This window comes from Bos mutus, chromosome 24 (assembly GCF_027580195.1).
Source record: "Bos mutus isolate GX-2022 chromosome 24, NWIPB_WYAK_1.1, whole genome shotgun sequence".
Taxonomy (NCBI): domain Eukaryota; kingdom Metazoa; phylum Chordata; class Mammalia; order Artiodactyla; family Bovidae; genus Bos; species Bos mutus.
In genome coordinates this window covers 7073703-7100546 of record NC_091640.1, presented here as the reverse complement: position 1 = coordinate 7100546, position 26844 = coordinate 7073703, and the positions used below count along the sequence as shown (strand labels likewise).

At 47.3% G+C, this 26844-nt stretch overlaps 1 protein-coding gene across 6 annotated transcripts in view; it reads left to right on the top strand.

Moving 5' to 3' along the window:
- The window catches only part of SOCS6 (suppressor of cytokine signaling 6), a 119603-nt gene that overhangs the window by 80557 nt on the left and 12202 nt on the right, over positions 1-26844 (top strand). For 2 of the 6 annotated variants that reach the window (XR_011462517.1, XR_011462519.1), the window contains exon 5: positions 16124-16567. The exons of 2 other annotated variants lie outside the window; for them this stretch is intronic. The gene's annotated coding sequence lies outside the window, so the exon portion shown is untranslated. Of the gene's footprint in view, positions 1-5157; positions 5236-16123; positions 16568-21199; positions 21439-22941; positions 25124-26844 lie in introns of those variants that run through there. 2 more of the 6 variants (XR_011462520.1, XR_011462523.1) reach the window with 2 other exon arrangements.

The following is a 26844-nucleotide window of genomic DNA, read 5'->3' as shown; positions in this document are numbered from 1 at the left end:
CATTCAGCCTCCTTGAAAAGAGGGCTGTGAATTACCATCTAACACTCATTATCACTAACAGGATAATGTAGAGACAATGGCAAAACATTTGGCTAATGCAATTTGGCATTGGAGGTGCCTGTCTTGGTCCCAGCTGCCCAGGAGGGTCTACCTCATCTGCCAGGACTGGCTGCCACCCACCCATCGGTCACTTTGCTCAACTCTCTCCCACGTGAAGCCTTTCTTTCTTCTCCCTCAGGCAGTGCTAATGGTTTCCTCCTCTGGGCCCCAACCCTTTGTCTGCACTGTGTTTAGAACACAGCTAATTGTGCTGTAATGATGTGTTTATCTGTCTTGCCCAGGAGGTGATGAACATCTTGAACCCAGGGGATTGTGTCCTGATCATTTTTATACATCATCTCCTTTTGTTGAGTCTCTTTTCGCATCCTTTTGAACTCCTTTTTGGTGACTCCCGCTGTCACCCACAGAAACTCCAAACTTTGCTTCTTTTTCTTCTCACATGTATTTATTTGGCTGTGCAGGGTCTCAGTGGTGGCGTGTGGGATCCGGTTCCCTTGCCCAGGGATCGAGGCTGGGCCCCCAGCATCGGGAGCACAGAGTCTCAGCCCCTGGACCGCCAGGGAAGTCCCTAAACTTCACTTCTGTCAAATGTCCCGACCTGTCAGGATGAGCAAACGTTTACAGCTTTCGGTTGAGCTCTCTTTACTGTTTGGACCACGCTGCCCCAAACATCAAACCACCCTCTTTGCCGGCTCTGCGTTAACCTGTCCTCATTCTCAAGATTGGTCAGGAGCACGCCTTGGGTGTCCCCATCGTATTCTGTGCTTTCTCAGCACCTGATTTAACACACGATGTTACAGCCGATCGTCCGCTTGTATGTCTGCTTTACCCACTCGACTGAAAGATCCTTGAGCAGGGAGTTCAGTTCAGTTCAGTTCAGTCGCTCAGTCATGTCAGACTCTTTGCGACCCCATGAACCGCAGCACGCCAGGCCTCCTTGTCCATCACCAACTCCCGGAGTTTACCGAAACTCATGTCCATCAAGTCGGTGATGCTATCCAACCATCTCATCCTCTGTCGTCCCCTTCTCCTCCTACCCTCAATCTTTCCCAGCATCAGTGTCTTTTCAAAGGAGTCAACTCTTCGCATGAGGTGGCCCAAGTACTGGAGTTTCAGCTTCAGCATCAGTCCTTCCAATGAACACCCAGGACTGGTCTCCTTGAGGATGGACTGGTTGGATCTCCTTGCAGTCCAAGGGACTCTCAAGAATCTTCTCCAATACCACAGTTCAAAAGCATCAATTCTTCGGTGCTCAGCTTTCTTTATAGTCCAACTCTCACATCCATACACGACCACCGGAAAAACCATAGCCTTGACTAGACGGACCTTTGTTGGCAAAGTAATGTCTCTGCTTTTAATATGCTGTCTAGGTTGGTCACAACTTCCCTTTCACGGAGTAAGCATCTTTTAATTTCATGGCTGCAATCACCATCTGCAGTGATTTTGGAGCCCAGAAAAATAAAGTCTGACACTGTTTCCACTGTTTCCCCATCTATTTCCCATGAAGTGGTGGGACCGGATGCCATGATCTTCGTTTTCTAAATGTTGAGCTTTAAGCCAACTTTTTCACTCTCCTCTTTCACTTTCATCAAGAGGCTTTTTAGTTCTTCTTCACTTTCTGCCATAAGGGTGGTATCATCTGCATATCTGAGGTTATTGATACTTCTCTTGAGCAGGGAGCTTGGTACTCAATACATATTCACTGATTGTTTCTTACAAAATCTGTGTAATGTATCCAGAAACTTTGGAGTAGACTAGAAAGAATTTGTAATCTGAAATCAGAAAGCTTGCATTCTCCTCTAGGTCCTGCTGTTTATGCAGGGGGAGGAAAATAAAATATAGACGTTTGACTATAAGAATGTGTTAGCAAAAGTAGATCTAAGCAAAGAAAAACAGGCCCCTGCCAGGAAGCAAAAGCCACAGTACAAGGACAGAACAAAACCAGACAAGTCAGCTTAGCAGCAACTGGGGAGGGTAACAAGACCCAGTAGAAAGGGGTCTCCATCTGCAGGTCCCCATGGCCCCGCAGTGATGCAGGCCAGAGGACAGGTCTCTGTCCCGCCAGGCGGAGCGTCACCAAGATTGCTCCCAGTGGGGTTTCCCAGGTGACTCAGCGGAAAAGAATCCACCTACCAGGCAGGAGACGTGGGTTTGATCCCTGGGTCAGGAAGATCCCTTGAAGGAGGACACGGCAACCCACTCCAGCATTCTTGCCTGGAAAACCCCATGGACAGGAGCCTGCTGCTGCTGCTGCTGCTAAGTTGCTTCAGTTGTGTCTGACTCTGTGCAACCCCATAGATGGCAGCCCACAAGGCTCCCGCATCCCTAGGATTCTCCAGGCAAGAACACTGGAGTGCGTTGCCATTTCCTTCTCCAATGCATGAAAGTGAAAAGTGAAAGTGAAGTTGCTCAGTCGTGTCCAACTCTTCGCGACGCCATGGACTGCAGCCTACCAGGCTCCTCCGTCCATGGGATTTTCCAGGCATGAGTATTGGAGTGTGGTGCCATCGCCTTCTCCGGGACAGGAGCCTAGTGTGATACAAAACAGGCAAAGGAACAAATGAAAAATTATTGCAAGATTGCCCCAGGGACAAAAGGACAAGGGGTCTTTAGCTTTGGATAGAAACAAGATATCAAGCCTGAGGTTTATTTATTTGTGCAAACGTCTGCCCTTTGTCCCTGGTGAAGCCAGTGGAACAAATCGTGTCGGCCCGTAACCTTGCTGCACGGGAGGGACAGGCCAGACTCAGGCGTTGGCAATGCGTGTGACCTGAACACAACGTGACAACCTCCTGGACTGCTCGCTGTGGGCCTTCTCAGCACGGGCCTCCTGTGTTAGAGGTGACAGGTCACCCAAGATCTTTGCGTCTCTGGTCTTTCTCTGTAAAAATGGGTGTATATATATATATATATATATTATATATATTATTTTTTTTTTGAACAAAAATGATTTTCAGCACTTTGTTTGTACATGTTTTTCCCCCATAAAATGAAGATATATATTTACATTATGGATCCCTCAGATAATAATTAGCCTTGAGAACTGTGTACGTGTGTGAATCACTTATCTGTGCACAGCCCTTCACGACCTTGCACGTGGCTCTCAGAGGGCAGGGCTGTGTCCTGCGTCCTCTGCGCCACCACTGAGCTGTCCGACCTGGCTGTCACGTGCAGCGTTTTTGTTTTTTTTGGTGTTCCGTACAGCATTTGGGCTCTTAGTTCCCTGACCAGGGATTGAACCTGAGCCCCCTGCAGTGGAAGTGCAGAGTCTTAACCACAGGGCTGCCAGGGAACTTCCCACAGTGGATGTTTTAAACTGGACTGCGTTACTTGACAAATGCAGAGCCGTTTCTCATCAAATCTCTTCTTCTCTGTCTCACGGGCGAGACCCTGAAAGCCCACGTTCTGCCCACCTCCCTTGTTAGTTTATTCCCTTAACAGACACTTGCTGTGTGTCTGTCATCTGGGTCAGGACTGAGGGTGTGAAGACAGAGTAGACTGGTCCCCGGACATAGGGGGTGTCTCCGATGCGTTGCTCTCGATGGTGGTGGCGATTCAGGGTGATGCCTTGTCGGTGAAACAGAGCAGCGTATTTTGAGGGTCAGGATTCAAACGGCAGAGGAGGGCTGCTGTGGAGTTAGGCTGTCCTTGCCCCGCCTCTCACCGTCTGTGTCACCATGAGCGTGCACCTTGCTCCTCTAAACCTCAGTGTACTCTGGGCGACAGGGATAACAAGGTCCTGCCTCATGAAGTTGGCTCTGGGAGTCAGTGGTGCCGGGTTCCCTGCAGGCAGGGAACCCAGGTACCCATTGCTCCTTACTGAGTTCTGATGTCATCCCTGCAGTCCATGTGAAGAGGATGGATCGTAGCCCACTTAAATAAGTGAAGATGACAGCTCTCGTTAAGTGGCTAATGGGGGTTTTGAATTTAGTTCTGTCTGACACCCAGAGCGGGCCTCTTTTCACAGTGCCATGCTGAATTAGAGGTGGTCTTTACACTTCGGCAGCTTTCTTTTCATCTGTGTGGGGCCCACTGTCTCCTCTTGTTCTTTGCTTTGAAATCAGCATGCGCTCTGCCTGCCCCCTTCCCCCTGGAGTCTTTCCTCCTCTCTGGGGAGGGGCGAGTTTAAGTCTGTATTTTCTGTGACCTCAGTATTCTCAAATGGTTCATACTGGGATTATGATCCTCAAGGTTCTTATTGGCTAAAAGTCTCTATATTCTGCAATACTGTCTATACGCTTCTAGAGTTATTACAGTTTCATAATGTTCTTCTTTAACAGAAAATGTGTTCTTAGCAATACATGATACAATGAGCTATACAAACTCTTTAAAAAATCAGCTATGACTTAGAGATCTCATCTCTCCATCTGTCACATGCTCAGTCGTGTCTGACTATTTTGCGACCCCATGGACTGTAGCCCACCAGGCTCCTCTGTCCATGGGATTCTCCAGGCAAGAATACTGGAGTGGGTTGCCATTTCCTTCTCCAGGGGATCTTCCTGACCTAGGGATCGAATTCAAGTCCCTCACGTCTCCTGCACTGACAGGTGGGTTCTTTACCACCAGGGCCACCTGGGAAGCCCATGGTTTCAGGATGATTGGAGCACATTACATGTATGTGCTCTTTGTTACTATTGTTATTACATCAGCTCCAGCTCAGATCATCAGACATCAGATCCCGGGGGTTGGGGACCCCTGCTCTCAAGTTTCTAGGGAGGAATCCTTCCTTGCTTCTTCCCAGCTTTGGGGGCCTCCTGGTCATCCTTGGGGTGCCTTGGCTTGCAGCTGCGTCACCCCAACCTCTGCCTCCATCTTCATGTGGCCTTCTGTGTGCCTCCTTCTGGGTCTCAGTATTCAAATCACTCTCTACTTTTTTTGGTATAAAGTCCTTGGATGTAAGGACCACTCTAATCAAGGATGAAAAGTGAAAGTATCAGTTGTTCAGTCATGTCTGGCTCTGTGACCCCTTGGAGTGTAGGCCACCAGGCTCCTCTGTCCATGGGATTCTCCAGGCAAGAATACTGGAGTGGGTTGCCCTTCCTTTCTCCAGGGGATCTTCCTAACCCAGGGATCAAATCTGTCTCTCCTGCATTGCAGGGAGATTCCTTACCGCTGAGCCACCTGGGAAGCATCCCAACCTGTGCCTCCATCCTGACGTGGCCTTCTGTGTGCCTCCTCTGAGTCTGGGTATTCAGATCGCTCTCTCCTTTTTTTTTTTTTTTGTAATAAATACATCAGCCATTGGATGTAAGGCCCCCTCTAATCAAGGATGACCTCATTTTAACTTGCTCACATCTGCAAAGACTCTATTTCCAAATGGGGGACATGGTGTTAGGACTTGAACATGGCTCTTGAGGGGAATGACTGGATCCACTACACTAGCTTACTTGATGCAAAGATATTTCTACATAAGCTTTAAAAAATATTGATTTATTTTATTTCTGGCTGCATATGGTTTTCGTTGCACTGTGCAGGCTTCTCTCTAGTTGTGGTCGCAGCTCAGTAGTTGTCATGGACTTGGCTGCCCCATGGCATGTGGAATCTTAGCTCCCTGACCTGGGATCCAATCCACATCCCATGCGTTGGGAAGCAGATTACTAATCTCCAGACCACCAGGGAAGTCTCTTTACATAAAAGCTTTTGAAAAGCTTAATGAATGAAGCTTAATGATGAGACTGTATTGAAAACAAAACTAAAACAAGTTGCCCCGCCGTCTCTGTGACAATTAGGTCCTTAATCATGTGTTATCTTACCTGAATCCCAGTTGGTTTTCTCTGGGTCTTTTTGAGAGCAGAAGCCTCATCTTCCACTTCGTTTGTATCCTTCCAAGCTTCCTAACCCACTGCTTAGCAAAAAGTGCTAAGAAGAAAAAAGAGAGATGACTATTCTCTTTTAACAGCCAAGCCAGGCAGGAACTTCAGCTGTAGCCTGAGAGATTTAGGTTGCACATAAGACATATTTCCTGATGTTGAAAAAAACGACCATTGGCATAGGTTCCTGAGGAAGGGTGGAGAATTTCTGCCTCTGACCTCAGAGCCCAGTGTGTGGCTCAGGGGAGGGTGTCCTACTCACTCATTCTACGAACACTCCATTCTAAGACACACCGTTCTTTTATACATCACTGGGAAAGGAACAAATGCTGCCATATATAATTGTAAAGCTTTGTGAATATAAAGTGAAGTCGCTCAGTCGTGTCCGCCTCTTTGCCACCCCGTGGTCTGTAGCCCTGCAGGCTCCTCCGTCAATGGGATTCTTCAGGCAAGAATACTGGAGTGGGTAGCCATCCCCTTCTCCAGGGGATCTTCCCGACCCAGGGATTGAATCCGCATTGCAGGTGGATTCTTTACCCTCTGAGACACCAGGGGAGCCCTTGTGAATATAAGATGCATTTTAATTTCAGAGATGTTAAAAATGAAAGAAAAAATGGTGAATCTTAGAATTGATGAGATAGGATATTGAAACAGAAAATAGTCTCTGACTGTGGAGAAAAGCCGGCCTTTAGCCTTCCGAGCCGGGCTGGAAGAGTGGGGGAGCCTGCATTTGGTGTGTGAAAGTGCAGTGTGGTGACTGAGCGTGGGTTTGCAGCCTGGCACACGTGTGTTAGCGTTTTACCGTCAGTTCTCAGAGTCTTAGTTCGCTTCTCTGCAAATGTAGAATAGCATCACACTTATTGGGCTTTCCGTGAATCCAGTAGAATAATGTAAGTGAACATACCCATCTCAGAGCTGACACCATGCTGGTGAATTTCTTCTTCCCTGTCCCATGCCTGTCCTTCGGCCTCCCCCAGAAGCTCTCCCTGAGAAAGTAAAAAAAAATAACCGAGCAGAGTATATGATGTCCTTAGACCATAAAGAGCCTCTTGATGAAGGTGAAAGAGAAGAGTGAAAAAGCTGGCTTAAAACTCAACATTTAAAAGACTAAGATCATGGCACCCGGTTCCATCACTTCATGGCAAATAGGAAAAAACTTAAAACAGTAACAGGCTTTATTATCTTGGGCTTCAAAATCACTGTGGATAGTGACAGTGTTACAGTGTTAGTTGCTCAGTCGTGTCCGACTCTTTGCAAACTCATAGACTGTAGCTCCTGCAAAGCTCTTCCATCCATGCGATTTCCTAGGCAAGAATACTGGAGTGGGTTGCCATTTCCTTCTCCAGGGAATCTTCCCCACCCAGGGATCAAACCCGAGTCTCCTGCATTGCAGGCAGATTCTTTACTGTCTGAGCCACCAGGGAAGCCCATAGCATAGCTTCTAGATATAACCCATAGCATCTAGATATATAGAGATAATTGTATTGATTAGTTATGACATAATCATATTGATTTTTTTCTCAATGTGGTAAATTAAATTAAAATCCTAATAGTAAACTGTTTCCTGATTCTAGCTATCAATTTTACTTAATCAAGATGCATTGTTCTTTCCATGAATTTCTAGATTCTGTTTGATAAGTCTATCAGATTCATGGTTGAGATATTGATCTATGTACGAATCTCAGTTTTCGTTTGCTTCTGGTGATTTATCTGCATTTACAATTCCTCAATCCCGATGACTTCACCCTTTAAATATTTGTGTCTACTGCAAATGCATACCCTCCCAAGTTAATGTTTACCTAGCTTAAACCTGTTTAATTCTTTAAGCTAAGTTAGCCTTTGATCCTAGGTATGCATTTTGATATTCCTCTTCATTTTTTTCCCCTGGACTTTTAGTCATTGGAGGAAATTGGTGTTAAAAAATATGAAGAAAACCAGTTTTCTCTGACGTCAGTGAAGAGACAGATTTGTCATTGATTTGTCAATGTCAGTGAAACGGTCCATTTAGCTACTGTGCTTACTAAGTCCCTGTGAGTAAGGACGGAGGGTCTCTGACTGATGGACCCCCTTACATTGTGAGGAGTGTGGGAGAGGTCCCAGCCCATGCTCAGAAAGGGTCATATTTATAAGGAAAGGGAAATTTTGGGTGAGAAAGTAACCCAAAGAACCTTACTCAATATCACTGAATTCAATAAAAATGAATAGGACAGATTAGGATTCATGATCATTTAAAATATACTATGACAGACTTAGTGTATTAAGAAGCAGAGACATCACTTTGCCGACAAAGATCTGTCTAGTCAAAGCTACAGTTTTTCTAGTAGTCATGTATGGATGTGACGGTTGGACCATAAAGAAGGCTTGTTGCAGAAGGGGGAGTCCTTCCAGGGCCCCCAAAATCATCCTTGTCTAACACTGGGAAGTTAATTGTCTGAGGAGACACACCAACTGACAAAGCAAGAAACTTGGTTGGGAAGGGGTGCCCCTGCATGAGGGTAAGGGAACCCAGGAGGACTGCTCTGTCACGTGGCTCACAGTTTTATGGTGATGGGATTCGTTTCCGGGTTGTCTCTCACCAATCACTCTGACTCAGAGTCCTTCCTGGTGGTGTGCGGCTTGTTCAGCCAAGATGGATGCCAGAGAGGAGGATTCTGGGGGGTGGTCAGACACGTGGTGTCTCCTTTTGACCTTTCCCAAACTCTTCCGGTTGGTGGTGGCTCCTTAGTTCTGTGTTCCCCACCAGGACCTCCTGTCGTAAAACAACTCGCATGAATGGTTACCATGGTGCCAGGCCAGGGTGGGCAGTTTCAGTCAGTGCACTTCCGCTAACAGGCTGAGCATCGAAGAATTGATGCTTTCTAGCTGTGGTCCTGGGGAAGACTCTTTAAAGTCCCTTGGACAACAAGGAAATCCAACCAGTCCATCCTAAGGGAAATCAACCCTGAATATTCATTGGAAGGACTGATGCTGAAGCTGAAGCTCCAATACTATGGCCACCTGATGTGAAGAACTGACTCATTTGAAAAGACCCTGATGCTGGGAAAGATTGAAGGCGGGAGGGAAAGGGGACGACAGAGGATGAGAAGGTTGGATGGCATCACTGAATCGACGGACATGAATCTGAGCAAACTCTAGAAGATAATGAAGGACAGGGAAGCCTGGTGTGCTGCAGTCCACGGGGTCTCAAAGAGTCAGACAAGACATGACTGAATAGAAAGAACAACAAAATAAAAATTTAAATGTCATGAATTATGTTTCATGTTATTCATCGCTAGGGAGAAGTACGGGAAAATCCCCATTTCTTAACTATGCAGAAGGTTGGTCCCAGTGTCATCGGATTGACGAGGCTCGGATGGACAGGCAGGGACCCGAGGGGGCTAACAGCAGTGCAGACTTCTGGAGCTGCCCTGGTTCCCTGGAGCAGGGAAGAGGGCTCTAGGTAACATTTGACAGCAGTGAAGACATGGACCCTCCTGCTGGAACAGCAAAGTATAAACACTGAACAAATCACACCAGTGTAATCAAGCAACCTGAGAGGTTAAACCACTGTCCACACAGTCGTGTTCTGAACTGGCCCATCGTGACCTAGAGAGTGTCAGACCGAGTGAAGTAGGTCCACAGAGAAGGAGAAACACCGTATGACATCCCTTATATGTGGGACCTGAAAAGAAATGGTACAAATGAGCTTACTGACAAAACAGAAAGAGACTCACAGACTTAGAAAACAAACTTATGGTTGCCGGGGGGAAGGCATAGTTAGGGAGTTTGGGAAGGTCCTTTACACACTGGTCTACTTGAAATGGATAACCTGCAAGGACCTACTGTATAGCACAGGGAACTCTGCTCAGTGTTGTGTGCCAGCCTGGATAGGAGGGGGGGGTTGAGGAAGAACGAACGTGAAAGTGAAGTCGCTCAGTCGTTTGCGACTCCTTCCGACTGCATGGACTGTAGCCCACCAGGCTTCTCCATCCATGGGATTCTACAGGCCAGAACACTGGAGTGGGTTGCCATTCCCTTCTCCAGGGGAATCTTCCCGACCCCGGGATCGAACCCAGGTCTCCCCCATTGCTGGCGGATTCTTTACCGTCTGAGCCACCAGGGAATTCCCTTGAGGAAGAAAGTATATGAATGACTGAGTCCCCTCGCTGTTCACCTGAAACTACACAGCATTCGCCAATCGGCTATACCCCAATACAAAACAAATAGTTTAACGTTTGGGGAAAAAAAGTAAATTGGCCCATCACGAGTGGTGGTTAGGAATACACGACTAATGGCTCCCATCAGGACAGCTGGAGTCTGAGAGGCAGGCAGGGCGATACTCAGGGGTGGCTGCTGCTGCTGCTGCTGCTGCTGCTAAGTCGCTTCAGTCGTGTCCAACTCTGTGCGACCCCATAGGCTCCCCCGTCCCTGGGATTCTCCAGGCAAGAACACTGGAGTGGGTTGCCATTTCCTTCTCCCATGCACGAAAGTGGAAAGTGAAAAGTGAAAGTGAAGTCGCTCAGTCATATCTGACTCTTCGAGACCCCATGGACTTCAGCCCCCCAGGCTCCTCTGCCCTTGGGATTTTCCAGGCCTGAGTACTGGAGTGGGGTGCCATTGCCTTCTCCGCAGGTGTGGTTAGGTGAGGCCTTTGAGCTGACCTTCAGCCGGGTCTCAGTTGGTTTCTCAGGTGTGCCAGGAGCTGACCTGTGCCCTGGGGACACCACAGATTAAAAACGAGCAGGTGCAGCATAATGCAGTACCGATGGCCTGGCGTGTCTGCTGTCTGAGAATGTGAGTTGATTGATCTCACTAAATGATTAGACACAAAAGTGCATGAGGTCAGGGACATATAATTAACTCACTTAATCCTTATAAAATTGTCCATGCAATGGAGGCACAGAGAGGTTAGGAACTTTTCCAAGGTCACACAGCTAGCGTGAAGAGCTAAGATTTGAACGGACACTGCGAGCCACTTTATTGCTACACGGATGGAGAGTGTAGAAGCGCATTAATTTCAACTACTGTTATTATAACTTTATCTCAAGAAGTGTTCTTTGGTGGAGACAGTTGGAGTTTCTCTTCCTGATTGTAAGAATAATCTTTGCAAAGGAGCCGAGTCTACCTGACAGGTAGCTACCCCATGAGTTTGTCTGTTTCTGGGTCATCAGGAAGTTCAGGCTCTGTTGTGTCTGCCCAGGATTATTGAGGCAGCCTCCAACTACTTCTGCTTCCAATCTTACGTCCTTATGCTCTTTTTGAAATATAATATATATATTTGGGCTTCCCTTGTGGCTCAGCTGGTAAAGAATCTGCCTGCAATGCACGAGACCTGGGTTCGATCCCTGGGTTGGGAAGATCCCCTGGAGAAGGGAAAGGCTACCCACTCCAGTATTCTGGCCTGGAGAATTCCATGGACTGTATAGTCCATGGGGTCACAAAGAGTCAGACATGACTGAGTGACTTTCATATATATATATATGAAAAAATATATAAAAGTGTCAGTGCCACCAGGAAAGCCTAATCTGGACCCCACATTGGGAGTGCAGAGTCTCAACCTCGGGACCACCAGGGAAGACCCCCACCCTCTTTCTTCAGGAAAGCCAATCATCCTGCTGAAATGCCAACCTACTCTCATTTGTCTAATTCACCAGACCCCCGCACACAATCAATCAGTAACCTTGGAATGAACAGACAAGTGGATTAAATGTGACCTCCTTGGTCACCATTCCCTCTCCATTATGTGGTGTTAGATGAACCCCACCGCTTCAGACTCTGTGTCATTTTTTTTTTTCCTAGCTTCCTTTGCTAACAATGCCATTGTCCAAGGAATTCATTCTTCCAGTATTTTGTTTAATCTATCAAGTGATCTCATGGAATTTAAAAAGTAAAATGAAGAGTATGATAGTGTATATTAATAGGATAAGGGCTCTTTACCCTTCATTTTCAAATTGCTCTCAAATTTTAAGTAACTGATTATAATCAATACTGATCTTAATCTCATTTGGCTAGATTTAAGCTATACTTGTTTCTCTTAATTTTGTGGCTCATATAATGCAGATATTCATCGACTCCAGTGGTGGTAGTGGTGGTGTTCAGTCTCGGAGTTGTGTCTGACTCTTTGTGACCCCATGGACTGTAGCACTCCAGGCTTCACTGTCCTTCACTATCTCCTGAAGATTGCTCATATTCAAATCCATTGAGTCAGTGATGCCATCCAACCATCTCACCATCTGTTGCCCTGTTCTCCTCCTGACTTCAATCTTTCCCAGCATCAGGGTCTTTTCTAATGAGTCAGCTCTTCATATCAGCTGGCAAAAGTATTGGGGCTTCAGCTTCAGCATCAGTCCTTCCAATGAATATTCAGGGTTGATTTCCTTTAGGTTTGACTAATTTGATCTCCTTGCTGTCCAAGGGACTCCCCAGAGTCTTCTCCAGCACCCTATTTCAAAAGCATCAATTCCTTGATGCTCAGCATTCTTTATGGTCCAACTCACACATCTGTACATGACTACTGGAAAAATCATAGCTTTGATTAGACGGATCTTTGTTGGCAAAGTGATGTCTCCACTTCTTAACTCGCTGTCTAGATTTGTCATAGCTTTTCTTCCAAAGAGCAAGCATCTTTTAATTTTGTGGCTGCAGTCACCAACTGCAGTGATTTTGGAGCCCAAGAAAATAAAATCTGTCCTTAAGTCAAAAATACTTTTACTACACCTCACCTGCCAAACCTCCCAGACTTATACCCGAGGGACTTGACACACGAGACTCTCAGGCTTTGGGGACCATCCACAAACCAAGGGCGCTGTCTGGATGGACGCGGCAGCTCTGGTTTCGATCCTGTGTTTCAGGATCACCATCCTCACACCCACCCTCAATTCCCTTTAACCTCCAGCTTAATTTTAGGCCATCTCTTGGCTCAATTTTAAAGTTTTAATCCACCACCTACAAAGTTACAAATGACTAGGTCCTGGATATATCTTTTTAAAAATCTTTTTATTTTATATTGGAGTATAGCGGATTAGCAGCATTGTGATAGTTTCGGGTGGACAGCAGAGCGACTCAGCCGTACATACACATGTATCCATTCTCCCTCGAGCTCCCCTCCCATCCAGGCTGCCACGTAACATTGAGCAGAGTTCCCTGTGCTCTACAGCAGGTCCTTGTTGGTGATCCGTTTTCAATATAGCAGTGTGTACGTGTCCATCCCGACTCCCTAACTCTCCCTTCCCGCACATTCTTCTGCCCTTGCAACCATGAGTCTAGCTCTATGTTTTGATGTACTATGAGGCAGTGGAGGCTTGTTGGGAAAGGTGGTTAAGGAGGCTCTGTGGACACTATTAAATTCTATTGGTAAAGAATTATTTATGTCTCTCTCTCAAGAGTTCTACCCACTTAGTTTTTTTCCTGGCTTTTCAAACCCCAGCACCAGGACATCATGGTTGGTGACCTGGGAGTCAAGGAGTGTTGCAGAGTCACTGATACTGACATGTTGTTAATGTTGTTTAGTGGCTCAGTCCTGTCTGACTCTTTGTGAACAGCCAAGAGTACCAGGTAGCCCGCCAGGCTGCTCTGTCTGTGGGATTCTCCAGGCAAGAATACTGGAGTGGGTTGTCATTCCCTCCTCCAGGGGATCTTCCCGACCCAGGGATGGAACCTGGGTGTCCTGCATTGGCAGGCGGATTCTTTACCACTGAACCACCGGGAAGCCCTGATGCTGATGTGAGTTCGCTTCGTGCTCTGCTTTGGATGCTCTTCAGTGTGACTGCTGTGGGGCCCAACATCGGATGCGGCAAGGATGTGCCCCTGTCTACATAAGGGCACATGGGTTGCATCCCGTGGCTGGATTTCTCCCCCAGGAACACGAACAAGGCTCTGCTGATTGACGCACTCAAGTGCTGCCCTCGGAACAACAGCAGGACTGCAAGAGTGTTTCTCTTTAGACTTTCCAGACAGCACATTCAGCCTCTCTTTTCCTCTTGGCCATAATTTTATCTTTGAGCCCAAGTTTTGAATAAAAATAGCTCACTTGTTGGTGCTCAGCCAACTCTTTAATAAAGCAGCCAGGCTTAGGAGGTGAGGTTTCCGAGGGCTGGTGACTCAGCCCTGCTGAGCACGTGCCCAGGTAAATATCTGGCCCGGGGGCAGGGCTGGGCACTGTGTGCCCGGGGGGTGGGGGGATGTGATGCTGTGCTTTGTGCCACTCCAGGCGAGGCACCCTGCACGGTGGGTGCATGCAGCGACCACAGGTAGGGGAGTCACAGTCAGTGTTGCTAGGGCGCCAAGCACTGCTGCAGAGATGGTAAGGGGTTGGACGGGGCCTCTGAAGAGTCTGGCAGCACAAACAGACAGGAAGCTATGGGTTTACACCAAGACTGGTTAAAAAATAACCAAGAGGCAATTGTGGGCACAGCTTTCCAGAATTCCTTAGCGTGAGGAGAATATGTGAAGGGTCCAGGCCCTCACACATCTCTGCTGCTGCTGCTAAGTCGCTTCAGTCGTGTCTGACTCTGTGCAACCCCATAGACGGCAGCCCACCAGGCTCCCCCGTCCCTGGGATTCTCAAGGCAAGAACACTGGAATGGGTTGCCATTTCCTTCTCCAATGCATGAAAGTGAAGAGTGAAAGTGAAGTCGCTCAGTCGTGTCTGACTCTTAGTGACCCCACAGACTGCAGCCTACCAGGCTCCTGTGTCCATGGGATTTTCCAGGCAAGAGTACTGGAGTGGGGTGCCATTGCCGGTTCCCCTTTTGTGGCTCCTCCTTCCCTCGTTTTCCATTCATTTTAGGATGAACTTAGTGGATAGATGTTCAGAATTCAGTCTGTAACAATGGTTAAGACAGTGATGGGCTGACTTTTAGACAATGTTCTCGATGCTAGGAGACAGGTGTTGTATCCTTCTTGATAATTTTATGCAACTAATATTTATTGAGCATGAATAAGGGCATGACATTACACTGTAGGCAAAAATATACATGTAATATGGGTGTATGCTAAGTGGCCTCAGTCATGTCCAGCTCTTTGCAACACCATGGACTGTAGCCCACCAGGCTCCTCTGTCCATGGGATTCTCCAGGCAAGAATACTGGAGAGGGTTGCCATTTCCTTTCCAGGGGACCCTCCTGACCCAGGGATCTAACCTGAGTCTCTTACATCTCCAGCGTTGGCCGCTGGGTTCTTTTCCACTAGCACCCCCTGGGAAGCGCCGCATGTAATATACATTCACTGAGAGATGTTCGAAGGGCTTGCTTTACATGGAACAATGATCCAGGAAGGTCTCAACCTGTGAAGATTACTTTTTGGATTGCAAAGTATGTATCTGTAAACTTTGAAACATATATTTGCCCTGTAAGAAGTTCAAACAATTCAAAACGTAGAAAATAAAAAAAGTGAAACTACCCCCCAATCTCTCCATCCAGATACAGCCACACTTCTCAAAGTATATCTTTAAAATTTCTTTAATAGACAAACAACCATCTGGGAGTTTCTCCAAATGCTGAAAATATGAAAGATTCAGAGGATGTAAAGATATTGGCATTCCAGTCAAAGAAAATAATTGCAGGAAATTCTCCCCGACTTTATTTTAATATTTTACTAGAAATGATCGTATTTTCCTAGGAAGATGTTGTTGGTTAATCTGTGCCTGAGAATTGTATCCAGAGCAGATCCTGAGAGGTCAGTCATGTGGCCTGAAGCGCTTCCGGGCTGGAGTCTGCTGGCCCGGGTGAGGCTGCACAGTCTGTCTATCTTCTCAAACACAGCACTGCCCAGGAGAACTAATTTCCCTTGACCAATACAATGCACTGTGATACATCACTCACTGTGATGGCATCTGGTTTCCTGAAGGTCAGAGAGATGGGTTGAGATGCTGGAGGGTAAGAAGGATGTGCTGAAACTGAAGCTCCAATCCTTTGGTCACCTGATGTGAAGAGCTGACTCATTTGAAAAGACCCTGGTGCTGGGAAAGATTGAAGGCAGGAGGAGAAGGGGGCGGCAGAGGATGAGATGGTTGGATAGCACGATGGACTCAATAGACATGAATCTGAGCAAACTCTGGGAGATTGTGAAGGACAGGGAAGCCTGGGGGTGCTGCAATCTGCAGGGTTGCAAAGAGTTGGACACGACTTAGTGACTGAACAATAGCAACAGCAAGATGCAATGCGTACTCAAGGATGTGCCCCCATAAAAGACACCATCTAATCACTATGAGCTGGAGAAGGAAACGACAACCCACTCCAGTGTTTCTTTCTTTTTTTTTTTTTTTTTCACTCCAGTGTTTCTGCTGGGAAATCCCACGGATGGAGGAGCCTGGCGGGCTACAGTCCACAGGATCACAAGAGTTGGATATGACTCAGCTGCTAAACAACAGCAACAGCAACAGCACCATACTTCTTAGGTAGCTTCGTGACAACTGGGGATCTGTTTTCCTTATGGACAACAAAAGCATGGTCAAGGGATTCAGCGCTGAGCTCCATATTTAATGACTGAAGAATATCTTACTTTGAAGTTTCACCTGTTTCAAATCTGACTTTTGACTAATGGCCCTGATGTTCCACCTAAGATGAAAGCAGTCCAGCAAAGCACCTTCCATCAAGTTGCAACATTCTCCCTTCCAAAGATAGGAGGCTCGTGTATTTCCCTCTTCTGCGCTTTGCTCCAATTTTCTTATCAGGCAGCCATCAGTTTTATCCTTGCTCCTTCACGTGGAGACAGAACTAGTAAGTCTTGATCAAGCCCTATGATTCATTTCCTTACCTTCAAGCAAAGGTCACCGAAGTTCCCATTCAGGGTCCTGCCAAGGGCTCCCTCATGGGGAGGGGCTGCAGCCAGTGTCCACTTGACCCCAAAGGGCTCTGGTGGGGCTGTGACTCATTCATTCCCTAATGTCTTTTCCAAGTGCAGATAAAGCTCACTGTTGACTCAGTGATGGGGCAAGGTATGGAATGAAGGTTGGCATCAAGCTAGGAAAAAAAAACATTTCCTTTGCCAGAGTCAAATATTTATTTTATTTGGCTCACGATAAATAGTAAGGGCCCTCGTAATTAACAAAAGTGTACTCTGGAGAACCGGCATAGTGTAGAAAAGAAAAAAAAAAAAACATATAGAGGTAGAAAAATTTTGTATCAATCTCATTTGTGATTTAAAGCCGTTATAGAGGATTATAAAATTATCTGGAATTAGTAGCTCTGGGGAGTAACTGAGAACCACAGAATTTCAGAGCCGGGAGTTACTTTATAAGGTAACTGGTTCAACTCCTTTAATATCACAGATGAAAAAAAAGATGAGGTCAAAGTGTTTAGAAACAGGACCAGTTTCCCAATTCTTGTGTGCCTCCAATTAAAAAGTTTAAGTGAATCCCAGATCTCTATTGCCAAGTGTGTATGTATTTGTTGCTCAGTCGTGTCTGACTTTTTGTGACCTTATGGACTGTAGCCCACCAGCCTTCTCTGTCCATGGGATTTCCCAGGAAAGAATTCTGGAGTGGGTTGTCATTCCCTTCTTCAGGGGATCTTCCTGATCCAGAGATAGAACCTGGGTCTCCTGCATTGCAGGCAGATTCTTTTCCGTCTGAGCCACCAGGGAAGCCAATTGCCAAAGACATCTAGAATTCTCTGAACACTGTGAAGAGGCTCCAGCTGACTGATTTGTGTCACCTTTCCTGCAACTGTGATGTGGTCCATATTCCTAGGTATTCAGATTGGGGTAAAGGGATGGACTTCCTTGAGATGCTCTGAGCTTCCAAAGACTCAGCAAGTATATTAGGACTTGGACATAGTTGGGGGTTCAGGCCCCTTGAACCCCTCTGTGTCTCTCAGTGAGGCGTTTAGGGTAGTTTTGGGCTTCCTGAGGCTGTAAGTATGCTCCGGGAATTTGGAATGTGGTATAGAGGTGATGGTTAAGATGGGCTTCCCTGGTGGCTCAGACAGTAAAGAATCCACCTGAAATTTGGGAGACCTGAGTTCAATCCCTGGGTTGGGAAGATCCCCTGGAGGAGGGCATGGCAACCCACTCCAACATTCTTGCCTGGAGAATCCCCATGGACAGAGGAGGCTGGCAGGCTTCAGTCCATGGAGTCGAAAAGAGTCGGACACGACTGAGTGACTAAGCACAGCACATGGAGGTGATGGTTAAGATGAATACTCTAAAACACGTGTATGTCTTAATTGCTCAGTTGTGTGCGACTCTTTGCAATGTAATTCACTTATTTGTTGTTTATAGAGACCTTGTGGACTGTAGCCCACCAGGCTCCTCTGTCCATGGATTTCTCCAGGCAAGGATGCTGGAGTGGTTGTGCGCTCAGTTGTGTCCGACTCTTTGTGACCCCATGAGACTGTAGCCCACCAGGGTCCTCTGTCCCTGGGGTTTCCCAGGCAGGTATATGCTGGAGTGGGTTGCCATTTCCTTCTCCAGGAGATCTTCCTAACTCAGGGATCAAACCCGAATCTCTTACATCTCCTGCATTGGCAAGTGGGTTCTTTACCGCTAGAGCCACCTGGAAAGACTAGAGTGGGTAGCCATTTCCTTCTCCAAGGAATCTTCCCATCCCAGGGATCGAACCAGCGTCTCCTGCCTTGCGGGCAGATTCTTTACCATCTGAGCCATCAGGGCAGCCCTTCTAAAACATAAATATGCTTAGAAGTCTTTAAAAGCCCTTCACTGGCAACCTGGATGTTTTAAAATGTAGGTTTTATTGTAATTTAGGCATGGGGAAACCAACAGATCGGCATAGAAGGCATAGTTTGTTCCTTACAGGTCTGGAGAGGAGGGGCCAGCCGGGCCACGCAGGGCCACCTGGAAGAGCCCAGGGCGGGTCCGGGAGCAGAAGGAGCTAGAATGTGGCGGCAGCCTGGACTGTGGCTTCCTCGGGAAGGGAAGGCAGGGAAAGCAGACTTAGGACTGGCTCATGTGACGGTTTCCGTGGGCTCTGGAGCGCAGAGGCTGACCTGGGGCTGATGAGGGCAGGGAGCCACGCAGAGTCGGTGGGCGACCTGTGGGCCCTGGCTTGGTCAGTCTGTGCAGGGAAGCTGAGTCCAGGCACTGTCTTTGGGAACTGCCTGGGCCTGTGAGGGGCACTGTCTCTCTCTGGTCAGCGAGGCCCCAGATGCCAGAATTCAGAAAACACAGGTAATACAGCTGGCATTCGCGGAGGTGTGCATCTCAGAACGGTTTTCCTGGGAGATGCTCTGGAGGGAGGGGGTTCTGTCACCCCATGCTGGGAGCTATTGCATATGGCGCCCTGTTGACTGCACAGGCCTGTATCTTGTGCGTGAGCGCGTGCGTGCGTGCATGTGTGTGTGTGTGTGTGCATGGCTCGTGCACGTGCGCTCACTCAGGTGTATCTGACTGTTTTTCAAACTCATCAGTAGCTGATCAGGCTCCTCTGTCCATGGGATTTTCCAGGCCAGAATACTAGAGTGAGTTGCCATTTCCTACTCCAAGGGATCTTCCCAACCCAAGGAATTGAACCTGTGTCTCCTGCATCTCCTGTATTGCAGGCAGATTCTTTACCACTGAGCCACCCGGGAAGCTGCTGGCTGCACCCTAGTAGGTTATAGTTGTCAGGGAATCCTGCTTTAAAGGAAGCTGGTTTGTTGTTCGTTTGCTAAGTTGTGTCTGAATTTTTGCAACCCCAGGGACTGCAGCATGTCCAGCTTCCCTGTCCTTCCCAGTCTCCCGGAGTCAGCTCAAACTCATGTCCGTTGAGTCAGTGATGGCTAACCTGTTAATCTTGAGTTAATACTGCTTTCCAAGCTTGTTTAACATGAACTCTTTTTGAAATACATAACATGTAGTTTTTAAGGTGTCTTGAAATGGTGTTTTAGACATAGAATCTAGATTTGTTTTGCCCGTAACCTGGCATCCATGCTCTCGCCTGGGGTTTCTAGGAGGAGGAGTTTCAGGGTAGGCTCTGCTCACTTCTGCCTCTAAGTTGCGCTCAAACCTGTTTCCTCCATTATTTGAAATTGTACCTGGGGCTCTGCACTTAATTAAAAGTCCACTCTTTCTAGTGCCAGCTCCTCTGTGAAGTTTTTGTCAGCTTCCCAAACCCACACATACATGATGTGTGCTGTGTGCCAGACCTTCTCATTTCCAATTATCACCTAACGTTATTGTCATTATAGGCCTGCGAGACAGGCGTATTTTGTCCCTATTTTATAGATAAGCAACTTGAGAGACAGAGTTGTTGAGTGATTTATCCAAGGTCACAAAGCTCAAAGGTGTTCAGGATGTCACTGGCCTTCCATTCATGCTATTGGAATAGATGAAAGTGTCTGTGGAGTAAGGGAGATACTTTCTCTCTTTTTTATTAAACTTTTGATTTTCTATTGGAATATAGCTGATTAACAATGTTGCGATAGTTTCTGGAATGCAGCCAAGGGGCCATACATATACATGTATCCATTCTCCTCCAAACTTCCCTGGGGAAGTACTTTGTGATAGATGTGTGTGTGTGTGTGTGTGTGTGAGAGAGAGAGAGAGAGAGAGAGAGAGAGAGAGAAAGAATATGTTCTTTAAATCAGAGGGAAGAAATCTCTCTTTTTTAACACTCTGGAACTTTGTTAAGACTACCTATTGAAAATTTGTTCAGAATAATTCAGACGGAATTTTAACTTAACATTTACTTTGGCTTCGTGAGAAATTTTCCGAGTCCGTCCTCTGAGAGTGAGTTCATCAGTAACCAGAATGCGGGGGAGACTGTAACCCCCTTAAACATACACTCTGCAGTACTAGCTTTTATACGAATACAGTAGGTGACTGCTAATTCCTTCTTTGAAAAAATAATTGTGTTTACTTGTGTATTTTTGGCTGTGCCGGGAGTTTGGCTGCCCAGGTGTTTTCTCTCGTTGCGGCGTGGGGGTTTCTCCCTAGAGGCTGTGTGTGGGCTTCCCACTGCAGTGCCTTCTCTTGCGGATCCCGGGCCCTAGAGCACCAGGCTCAGCAGTTGTGGTGCTCGGGCTCAGTTGTGCTAGGTACGTGGGATCTTCCGGATCAGGGATCAAACCCGTGTCTCCTGCATTAGCAGGTGGATTCTTTACCACTGAGCCACCAGGGAAGCCCTCAGTTCAGTTCAGTCGCTCAGTCGTGTCTGATTATTTGCGACCCCATGGACTGCAGCACGCCAGGCCTCCCTGTCCATCACCAACTCCCAGGAAGCCCTAATTCATTCTTACACATTCATGACAAGGAACACTTTCAGAACTGCGTCAGCCAGTGTTCAAGGCATAAGTCATAAGAGCTTTACTGCAAGGGGTGTTGGGTTACGTGACCGTGGGCTGACTAGTCAAGTCTGAAATCCACAGGGTAAGCTGGGAATTCTAGAAGAGGCTGAAGCTCCTATCCCCACACAGGATTTCTTCTTCAGGGAAGCCTCAGTTCTGCTTTCAAGGTCTTCCCACTGACTGAATCCGGCTCCCCTGGATGAATGAGGATCATCTCCCTTAACTCAAGTCAACCAACTGTGGACTTGATTCCCATCTACAAGATTTCTTCACAGCAACTCCTGGGAGAGAGTCTGGTTGAATAACTGGAGGCTGTAACCTCACCAAGTTCATGCATCAAAAGATGGTCACAAGAGCCTTTCCTAATGGTAATGACGTTCATCTCTTTTATGTCCCTATTCGTACATGAGAACAAAAAACTCATTTATTTAGAAATATTCTATTCGATAAGCAAGATGTTTTAATCATTTAAGTGGGCTTTGTTTCCACTGGTGTGAAGCCACGTGACCCCAGATATTGGCATTTACTTGCTTTGTGGTCATCTTCTGATCCCTTTCTGGTTATGCCTGCCTTTCTCTCTCTTCATGGTCCTGGTTCAAATATCACTGGTTTATATTAACCCTGAGCTCAGCTGCCTTATCTGAAAACGAGGATAATTATCCTACTGACCTCCGATCCTGAGTGAAGGATTAACTGACCGAGTTCACTCACTCAGCACGATGGCGTGTCTGGAATGCAAGGAGCAATATCCTTTTGTGTTAATAGAAGTACTTGCCCTTGTTTCCCACTGTTTTTTTTTTTTTTGGCCGTGAACATGCAGTTGAGGGACAGGTCCTCTGCAGCAGACATCCAGAGGTTTTCTGATGTTACATTTGGGAGAATTAAAAAACTGGCATTTGTCCACCGCCTTCTAATGCAAAATGTATCATTTTTTAAAGACCTGTCTCCCATCCTCTTTCTGAAGTGCTGCAGATTCAGTTTTCAGGGTGGTCAGCTTCCCTGGAAGAGGTCTAGAAAGTTCACGATGGCTTTGCCGCTAGGTCAGGTGGTTTTGACTTTCTACTGCTCATGAAATGGTCACCCTGCTCATAAACACTTAAGTAGGTTCGAAGATATTTCTAGGCCTTGAGCCACTTTTCTAGGCAGCTTCCTTCTGACATAAGTAAATGTTTTATTATAATTTATCAGTATCATAGAGGAAGATACTGAGATGTAGAGAAAGGGCATTTTCTCCTTCTCAGCTCTGGAATCAATTCCAGGCCTCCACCTGACGGTGAGCCCTGCCTTCTTTCTCGCTGGGAACCAACACCCGATCCTAGGTGAGGGGGTCAGGAACAATCTCCCACCTTCTTTCCCAGTTCTTCTTTCCTGGCCAGAAAATGAATCTCCTTTGCCAGCAGAGATCTTTTCCTCCTTTACTTTCAGAAGAGGCTGGCAGGATTTCTTCTGGGGAGGAAGTAGGAGTTGCTGCTGTGCAGACAGGGGGCAAGCACCCTCCCCCTCCTCCCCCGTCCCTGGAGTGACCTCTTTGCAGAAACGCCCTGAGCAGTTCAGAGGTGCGAGGTGGGAGGGGCTGTGGTGAGGGGGAGGAGGATGTTTTCTTTGCTGGTCCACCTCGGTCAACTGTCCGTGACCATCTGGTACGGATGATTTAGGTGGGGTCCCCTGCTCAGGAAGATAGACTCCTGTCTTATGCTATGAAGCCTCCATGATGAGCTGTCATTTCAGAGATGTGTGCGCGGAGCCAGCCTGGCAGGACCCCTCCCGGTACCCGAGTCCTTCTCGCCAGCACCGACTCCCCCCTCACCTGTGACCCTGTGAAGTCCTTGGGGCATAAGAATTAGGCCAAGTCCATCTGCATCTTCCCGCAGGGCTCCGTGCCAAGCATCGGCTCACCCAACACTGCCTGAATGAATGAATGAACCAACGAATCCACTAAAGTGTTCCTCGGTTCGCCTAATGGAAGAGATGGTCCAGACAGTGCTCAGGACCCACAGTTACCAAAGACCAGACGTCTCCGTGAAGTGCCCAATAGTGAAAGATCATTTCTTTCTTCTTTTTTTTTTTTTAAGGTTTTTTTCGATGTGGATGACTTTATAATCTTTATTGAATTTGGTGGCTCAGACAGTAAAGAATCCGCTTGCAGTGCAGGAGACCTGGGTTCCATCCCTGAGTCGGGAAGATGTCCTGGAGAAGGAAATGGCAACCCACTCCAGTATTCTTGCCTGGAGAATCCCATGGACAGAGGAGCCTGGCTTGGGCTACAGTTGATAGGGTCTTAAAGAGTCAACACCCAGTGACTAAACACATTGAATTTGTTACAAATGTTGCTTTTGTTTTATGTTTCTTTATGGGGGTCAGGCAAGTGGGAATCTTAGTTCCTCAACAAGGGAACAAGCCCACGCCCCTTTCACTTGAAGGTAGGAAAGTCCCAGGAGAGTGTTTCTGACTTCCGTGGTGGGTAGTCACTCAGTCATATCTGACTCTTGCTATTCCACGGACTGTAGCCCTCCAGGCTCCTCTGTCCATGGGGTTTTCCAGGCAAGAACACTGGAGTAGGTCGCTATCCCCTCCTCCAGGGGATCTTCCTGACCCAGGGATCGAACCCCGGTCTCCTGCATGGCAGGTGGGCTCTTTACCGTCTGAGCCACCAGGGAGCTCTGAACTTACATAAAGGATGCAGATGGGGATCAAGTATCTCGAAATGGCATCCATGCTGTAAAAGGATGCCTCTTCTCTTCTGATGAGTAGGTGATTTTTGGGTTTTGGTATGATTACCATGGAATGATTCTGTATTGAGATTATGAAAATATGATAATGATCATGAAAATATTGAGATGATGAAAATGAAATATGATCATGAAAATGTCCTTGTTGTTCAGTCACTAAGTCACGTCTGACTCTTCGACCCATGGACTGCAGCACCCCCGGCCTCCCTGCCATTGACTGTCTCCTAGAGTTTGCTCAAACTCATGTCCATTAAGTTGGTGATGCCATCCACCCATCTCATCCTCTGTTACCCACTTCTGCCCTCAGTCTTTCCCAGCATCAGGGTCTTTTCACATCAGTGAATTGGCTTTTCACATCAGGTGGCCAAAGTGATGAAGCTTCAGCATCAGTCCTTCGAATGAATATTCAGGGTTGGTTTCCTTTAGGATTGACTAGTTTGATCCCCTTGCTGTCCAAGGGACTTAATGGATGTTCCTTAGGTTAACAGTCATCTCAGTCTACTAGGTAGGACTAAGGATGTGGATTCAGTATTGAGTAAATGTCGAGAAGGAGTTGATGGGAGGTGCCATGAGGAATAATTATGAGACTGAATTGAAAAAGCCACTCAGTTTAATTCTAATCTGAGTAATCGAGGTGTGAACTCATCTCAATAATTTATTCAAATCAACCACCATACAAATCAGGTTGAATTCACAGATTTGGGCTTCCCTGGTGGCTCAGTTGGTAAAGAATCCACCCGCAATGCAGGAGACCTGGGTTTGATTCCTGGGTTGGGAAGATCCCCTCGAGAAAGGAATAGCTTAGCCACTCCAGTATTCTGGCCTAGAGAATTCCATGGACTGTATAGCCCACGGCGTCGCAAAGAGTCGGACACGACTGAGTGACTTTGGGCTTCCCTCGTAGCTCAGTTGGTAAAGGATCTGCCTGCAATGCAGGAGACATCTGTTTGATTCCTGGGTCGGGAAGATCCCCTGGAAAAGGGAATGACTACCCACTCCAGTAGTCTGGCCTGGAGAATTTTACGGACAGGGGAGCCTGGCAGGCTACAGTCCATGGGGTCACAAAGAGTCGGACCGACCGAGAGACTTTCACTTCACAGATTTAGACCATTTCCTGAATTCTGACTCAGAAGGTTTGACCTGTGTGCTTATGGCCAGAGGGAAGTAGATAGATGAAATATTTCACCTCCTTCAGACCTTTATCTTGAAGGTACTGCAGGTATGTGAGTGATCCGAAAGTCAAGTGAAACTCTCTTTTCTGTGGTCATTTAGCTCCTCGATGTTGATTCTCATCGTGGCCTTTTTTTTTTTTTAAACCGAGAAATTAAATACCCAATAGCTTTATCATGCATTCCCATGATTAGCTAAACTAATATTTACTGCTCACACTTCTGAGTGCTGCATGTGTACTGACTTATTTAATTCTGGAAACACTGATAGGAGTCCGTCTCATTCTCTCCTTGTGAGGTGAGGATGCAGGAGTGTGGGGAGTGATGACACGTCTCTGAGCTCTGTGCCTGCGATGCACAGAGGGGGCTGTCAGTGTTCACATCTGAACCATACATTCTTTCAAGCTTCCCAGGTGGCGCTAGTGGTCGAGAACCCGCCTGCCACTGCAGACTTAAGAGATGCGGGTTCGATCCCTGGGTCTGGAAGATCCACTGGAGGAGGCCATGACTACCCACTCCAGGATTGTCTGGAGAATCCCATGGACAGAGGAGTCCATGGGGTCACAAAGAGTCTGACACCACTGAGCAACTAACAAGGCCTGGATAACTTTTCCAGCTTCAAAATGAGCATCTTTCAGAACATGCTGATCTGGGTCAGAAATAGAATTTGCATGCGTGTGCACATGCTAAGTTGCTTCAGTCCTGGCTGACTCTTTTCAACCCCATGGACCATGGCCCGATATTTACAATATAAAAGTGCTTAGTTGGTCTATTTTAGATGTGTAAATATAAACAAAGTTTCCTTCTAACTCCAACTTTTGGGGAGTCAGTGACAGTGTCATCAGTAGGATGTTTGTCCAGGATCCAGTGTCCTGCTGAAGCATCCGTTCCTTAGAAGATGCAAATATAAACAAACACCATCTCTTTACGTCAGAAATAGAGAGGTTTCCCCACCCAGACCGCTTCCCAAGTAACTGCGACGTGTGGCTTGACCAGCAGGCAGGGGGCCAGCAAGTCCTGACTCTGCACTTCTGTCTACACTTAGCAGACTGGGCCCCCTGGGTCAGAGATGTATCGAAGAAGGGCTCCCAGCACCGCCTCATCCTCTTTAGCTTTCAATGGGCGAATCTTTCTCCTGCAGAAAGAAATCCGAAGGAGCTTCACAGTGAGAAGAAAGCTCACCAACTGCTGATCCCAGGGGAGAACCCCCCTGCCTCATGGAGTGAGCTGTCTCTTCCCGGCTTCAGCTGTCCCTGGGGTGCCCTGAGGGCAGCCTCGGACTCTTAAGAAACTGCGTTTGCTTTGTTCTGTCAGGAGAACCTGGTCTGGCCACTTTGCTGAGTCACAGCGCGGGACCCTGCTCACAGCTATTTCAAGCCTCAGCCTGGATTGCTGTTTCATCTTTATCCTCAAAATCTCTGCGCGGCAGTCTATCCTTGAGGCCCGGGGAGGCTTCCTCCCCTCCGCTGATTTCATTCTCTCCTTCTTTCTCTCTCCCTTCTCCTCCCTCTGCTCCACACCATCTGTTTCTGTCTCATTTTCGAGGAGCAGACAAAGGCTTCGGAAATCAGTCCTGAATATTCACTGGAAGGACTGATGCTGAAGCTGAAGCTCCAATACTTTGGCTACCTGATGTGGAGAACTGACTCATTGGAAAAGCCCCTGATGCTGGGAAAGATTGAAGGCAGGAGGAGAAGGGGGAGACAGAGAAGAATGAGTCGGTTGGATGGCATCACCGACTCGATGGACACAACTCTGAGCAAGCTCTGGGAGTTGGTGATGGACAGAGAGCCTGGTGTGCTGCAGTCCATGGGGTCGCAAAGAGTCGGACACGACTGAGCGACTGAACTGAACTGAACTGAAGGGCTTCGGAGAC